Below are 6,000 nucleotides of genomic sequence, written 5' to 3'. Positions count from 1 at the left end.
TGCATGTTCTCATGGGTCGTGGTACAAGTGGGTTGAAATTCTGGGTTAGATCCACATGCCCCTCAAAAATATCAAGCTAGAAAAATTTTGAAATGTGTGGCAGAGACATTTACTGTTCCGTGATTATCTTTATGATATCCACATTTCCCAGCCCCTTGGGGCTAGGTGGGTCCATGAGACAAGGTCTGGGCAATGGGCCAGAACTATAAAGGATCACTTCTAGACCTTTAGGCCACTTGAGGGAGGGTGTATGAGCCTACACTTCTCTTCACTGGTGCATTGAACTGGAAACCATGGTACCCAGATGGGGTAGCTCTAAGAAGCAATTTGTCTGGGTCTCGGAGTTACTGTTCAGAATAAGAGTCCATAGAAAATGGCAAAAATCACAGAAGGCTTTGTGAGGGAGGCAAACGAAGCTTTGCATGTAAAGTCCATGAGATTTCCAGGTTAGCTTATTATGGCAGGATAACCTACTCAATTCTGGCTAACATATGAAGCATTCGAATGTTAGAAAATAAGACATTTTCTGCAATAACTAATAAATTAAATAGTGCATAAACAAAAGGGGTGATCAGTGATTTAATAACTGTTGACAAAGTTGAAATCCTGGTGCTTATGGAATGTAATTTGTAAAGTTTCTGGGAAGGAGTTTCTTAGGGGAGAATCAAGGGCTAGCAGTTACTGATGTTGTGTGATTTTGTTTCAAATGTCTAACCTATTTGAAAATTTCTAACATATTAGAAAAGTGTCTAACGATTTTTTATTTTTTTTACCTCAGTGCAGATACCAAGCATAATAAGAGTCATTTTCATATTTTCATTCATAAGCAGAGATGAAAGGAAAAATTATTTTCCCTAGAGTATGAAAGTGTGATAAAATGATTGCTTTAGGTGGAAATACCTTGGATTTAAGCAGTAAGAGAAGAGGAAACAAAATCTCTAATTTACTGTTTCAGTCACGATTCATGATGCTTCTCAAGATCCCGGAAACGTTGAATTCACTTAAAGTTGGACAGTTCTCTTTAACAGCCTCGAGAGGGCGCCATCACCCTAGTGCAGCTTAGCTGTTGAGCATCTCAGGATAGGGGAGAGTGACTGCTCTGTTTGAGTAGAGAGAGCGTGAGTATCTTAGGTTGTTGTCATTTTTACGGTCCGGAAATAACTTTTTTACATAGCCGTTTTAAGCATTAAAGTTAGAGTATACAGTTTAAATTCTCCTCTAAAGTAAGATATTTCCTGTCCCAGTAAAACCCCAAAGTATTTGCAAAAATACATATCAAAACACAAATCAGGGAATGACTGTATGACTTAGGAAATAATTTGCATCAGAATTTCTTTGAGTGGAAATCTTCCTACTTCATTCAATAAATGTATGATAACTTTTTTTGTATCAACATTTTAGAAGTAGATTTATTTAAGAAGGCGAATCATACACGTGGGACAAACCTGATTGACCTTGATATTAAGCCTCTGAACTCATCAGACTTTCCAAAGCCATAATATAAGAGGAAATAATTGTTGGGCGACCTCCCAGAGGCAGCTTTTGTTAATGCAACTTCGGACTGTAGCCCACCAGGCTTCTCCATCCATGGGGTTTTCCAGGCAAGAATACTGGAGTGGGTTGCCATTTCCTTCTCCAGGGGATCTTCTCCACCCAGGGACTGAACCCAGGTTTCCCGCATTGTAGGCAGACGCTTTTACTGTCTGAGCCATCGTGTTAGTTGCTCAGTCATGTCCCACTCTGCGACCCCATGGAGCATAGCTCACCAGGCTGCTTTGTCCATGGAACTTTCCAGGCAAGAATACTGGAATGGCTAGCCAGTCCCTTCTCCAGTGTATCTTCTTGACCTCAGCTGTGTCCTACAGTTTGTGACTCCGTGGATTGTAGCCCGCCAGGCTCCTCTGCCCATGGAGTTCTCCAGGCAGGAATACTGGAGTGGGTTGCCATGCCCTCCTCCCGGGGATCTTCCCAATCCAGGGATAGAACCCAGGTCTCCCTTATTACAGGCGGATTCTTTACCATCAGAGCCACCCGTGGGGAACATTAAAAATGTGTTCCTGGGGTAAGAGCTCTCCTTTAGAAAGTTTTTAAGAGGCTGAGAACTACAGAGGTGAAGCGTTATCTGTTTACCTGGGTTCTAGAGGTGCAGGATTATTACTTAGAGTTATCATTTTCATCTCCTTGGGGCATCTCGTTAGGATTCAGACTGTTCTGTGCCCTGAGGGAAACATGTAGCAGGATGTGCTAGAAAGGTTCAAATTATATCAAGCATGAGGGGGTTCGGAAATGGAAAACAGCCTCGGGCTTTCCCCCAGCTTCCACTTCAACCCTGTCATCAGCCTGGGGGAGCTGACCGCACAGCTGTGTTTGCTTTGACTTGTAAGATGGAGACAGGCAGACACCGTGCTTGGTGTGCAGGTGCCCCAAGACCAGCTTTCGGAGAGAGGTCTCGGGGTTTGCTACTGTGCTACACGGATAGTGTCCCAAAGGAGGGTGTGAGTGTCGTGACCAGGTCTGTTAGGCGGGATTTGAGCAAAGAGGCTGGGTGATGGAGACAGCATGGCACACTGAGAGGTAAGGGGTCTGAAAAAATGGCTGCTGGGCAGAGAAAACGAGCCTACACTCTCTCAAACACACGCTGGCTTAGCCTCCTGATGGTGGAAAACACAGGGTCTGGACCTAAGCAGCTGCCTCAGCCAGTGACACAGAGTGAAGAGGACCGAGTACATTGTACGGTGATGGGAAAGCATCATAACGTTTTCAGGTAGGATGCTGAAAAGATGCTGGTGTTTCAAAGGTCTCATGACTAGAAAGTTTGAAAAGTAACAGGTTGGATGACCTACCCTCATTTTAGAACTTACTACTTCCCTGGTGGCTCAGATGGTAAAGCGTCTGCCTGCAATGTGGGAGACCGGGGTTCAGTCCCTGGGTCAGGAAGATCTCCTGGAGAAGGAAATGGCAACCCACTCCAGTATTCTTGCCTGGAAAATCCCATGGACAGGGAAGCCTGGCGTGCTTCAGTCCATGGAGTCACAAAAAGTCGGACATGACTGAGCAAATTCACTTTCACTTTCACCCTAGTTTGGTGTCCAGGAAATAATGAGCTGTTAGTATTTAGCAAGAAAAATGAAAGCACAGTTACAGAATTTCAGCCACTTTTTCCTTTGTAATTGAACAATAATAATCAAGGGTTTCCCAGGTGGTGCTAGTGGTAAAGAACCCATCTGCCAATGCAGTACACATAAGAGACATTGCTTTGATCCCTGCGGCTCAGAGGGTAAAGCATCTGCCTGCAATGTGGGAGACCTGGGTTCAATCCCTGGGTGGAGAAGATCCCCTGGAGAAGGAAATGGTAACCCACTCCAGTATTCTTGCCTGGAAAACCCCATGGATGGAGAAGCCTGGTGGGCTACAGTCCATGGAGTTGCAGAGTCCGACATGACTGGGCGACTTCACTTTCACTTTTCTTTTCAGGAAGATCCCCTGCAGGAGGAAATGACAACTCACTCTGGCATTCTTGTCTGGAGAATCCCAAGGGCAGAGGAGCCTAGTGGACTACAGTCCATGGGGTGGCAAAGAGTTGGACACAGCAGGGCAGCTTTCTCTTAACTTCTTCATGGCATGTACAACACAAGAGTGAACTTTGATTCAAACCTGGGACTTTGGGTGATTATGAGGTGTGAGGGTGGGTCCATCAGTTGGAACAAATGTGCCTTCTGGTGGGGATGTTGAGAGTGCGGAAGCCTGTGAATGTGTGGGGATGAAAGGAGGCAATAGAAACTCACTGCCCTTCCCACCTGTTTTGGTGTTCTAAAACATAAAGTTTACTAAAGTATAAATGCATGTAAAAATTCTCTGTATAATTAAAAAAAACTATACAGAGGCTTTGTAATGAAGCATAGACATTGCCATTTGCCCCCTTAAATGACATTTGAGGGTCCCCTGCCGCCCCAGGCACGTGGAATCGTCCTGAGTCCGGGATTGAACCCGTGTCCCCTGCATTGGCAGGCAGATTCCTATTCACTGCACCACCAGGGAAGCCCTGCTTTTGCATATTTCTCGTTAGAGGCATATCTAGGGTTTTTTCCCCCCTATTGTTATTGTGACTGGGATGTTTTCTCCCCTATTAGACTTGCTAATTGCTTGCAACAGTACATAGAAAATTGTCTTGGGGGTAATTCATGCTAGCTGCTGTAATAAATACTCCAACATTGCAGTGATTTAGCACCAGAAAGTTCTGCTTTTTGCTGATGAGCAATCTGATACGAGTCGGGTCACCTTCATCCAAGAAGTGTTCAGCGTGCCAAGGTCTTTCCATTCCAGTCGTGCAAGGCTGGGGATTTCTGGACTCTATTTCCAACTATTACCGTGAGGACACCAGCCCCTCCTTTTCTGAACTCATCTCTTTCTTGTAATTGCTTTCCAAGTAAAGCTATTGCCAGGACTCTCCATTAACGCTCTCCGTTCATCTTCAGAACTACAAGATCCTCTGGCTTGTGACCTGACTTCCAAAAAATAAAAGCTAAGAATTTTACCAAGTATCTTGCCGCGAGATAACGCTGACTCATCTTCTAGTCTTGAATATCAGTTTTCTTACCTCTTGCCATCCGGTTACTAAAACAGTGCTATGTTTTTTAGATTTTACTGCGTTTTTGAATTTCAAGAATCCTCTTTCAAGTTATTTGTTTTGCATCAGGATGATTAGAGTGAGCCAATGTAACAAACAATCTAAAAAGAGGAGTGGCTTCGTCCCTGAAGCTGTGTTTCTTTCTCATGTTGCAGGTGTAATGAATTTGGTCTGTTTTGAAATGTGTTTTTCCTTTGTCATTTCTAAGTATGTAGGGCACGGGCAACGGGAGAGAGTCGTACCTTGTTCAGTCCACCGCTTTGGTCTGCTACTTTCCTGTGAATTGGTTTTTTATCCCTTTTAAAATGTGATGCCCAGCAGGAAGCTCCATGCCTCTGGCCCCTCCAGCTTTTGAGTCCTTGGATATTGTTTATCAGGCAGGAAGTACATCAGCTGTTCCACCTTACTTACCTGCTGTGAGCTGGAATAATTATACCTGCTCGCTGGGGCCCTCAGCAGTGTGTTCCCAGCCTGAATGGGAAACCCAGGATGACCTGAAATGATGTGTTTAGGTTTCCTCTTCCTATTCCAGCCCCTCGCCAGCCGCACTGCCCCAGTTGGAAGGACTGGTGGTGGTTTAGTCGCTCAGTCGTGTCCGACTCTTGCGACCCCATGGACTGTAGCCTGCCAGGCTCCTCTGCCCATGGGATTCTCCAGGCAAAAATACTGCAGTGGGTAGCCATTTCCTTCTCCAGGCTATCTTCCCGACCAGGGATTGAACCTGGGTCTCCTGCATTGCAGGCAGATTCTTTACCAACAGAGCTATGAGGGAAGGACTAGATTCTTATTTCCTTTGCCTCCCAATCGTGTTCTGCTGTGTGGTAGGCTGACCCCGGCCCACTTGCTTTTTAAAAAAATTTACTTATTTTTAATTGGAGGATAATTGTTTTACAGCATTGTGTGGGTTTCTGCCCTACATCAACATGAATCAGCCGCAGGTATACATTCGTTCCCTCCTTGTTGAACCTCCCTCCCATCCACCCCAATCCAGCCCACTGAAATCTGCCAGCTTTTCCCACTGGAGCTGGGCAATGGCCTTGGCTCCCTGACAGATGCAGGCCTGACCCCTGGTGCCTGTCACCCCCTGGGCGTCCCGTGCTCCTGGAGCTCCTCCAGGCTCTCCCCACTTGTCTCCTCACCCTCCAGGCTGCCGACTCCCGTCTGTCAGAGACGGATAGTTGTCCAGTGCGTATTGGCTATGGTTCTTTCTTTCCCTCGCAGGACGGCATCTCTTTAGAAGGGCTGGCTGCTCCGTCGGGTCAGTTGTTCTTCCTGCTTGACTTTCCTTGATCATGAATCCCCCACCCCCAGCCTTGAATGACGTGAGGGGTCCTGGCCTCTGTGTCCCCTCTGAACTGATAATCATTCAGGAT

Source organism: Bubalus bubalis, chromosome 19, assembly GCF_019923935.1.
Source record: "Bubalus bubalis isolate 160015118507 breed Murrah chromosome 19, NDDB_SH_1, whole genome shotgun sequence".
NCBI classification, from domain to species: domain Eukaryota; kingdom Metazoa; phylum Chordata; class Mammalia; order Artiodactyla; family Bovidae; genus Bubalus; species Bubalus bubalis.
The sequence above is the reverse complement of the archived record's forward strand: the minus strand, read 5'-3'. Positions refer to the sequence as shown.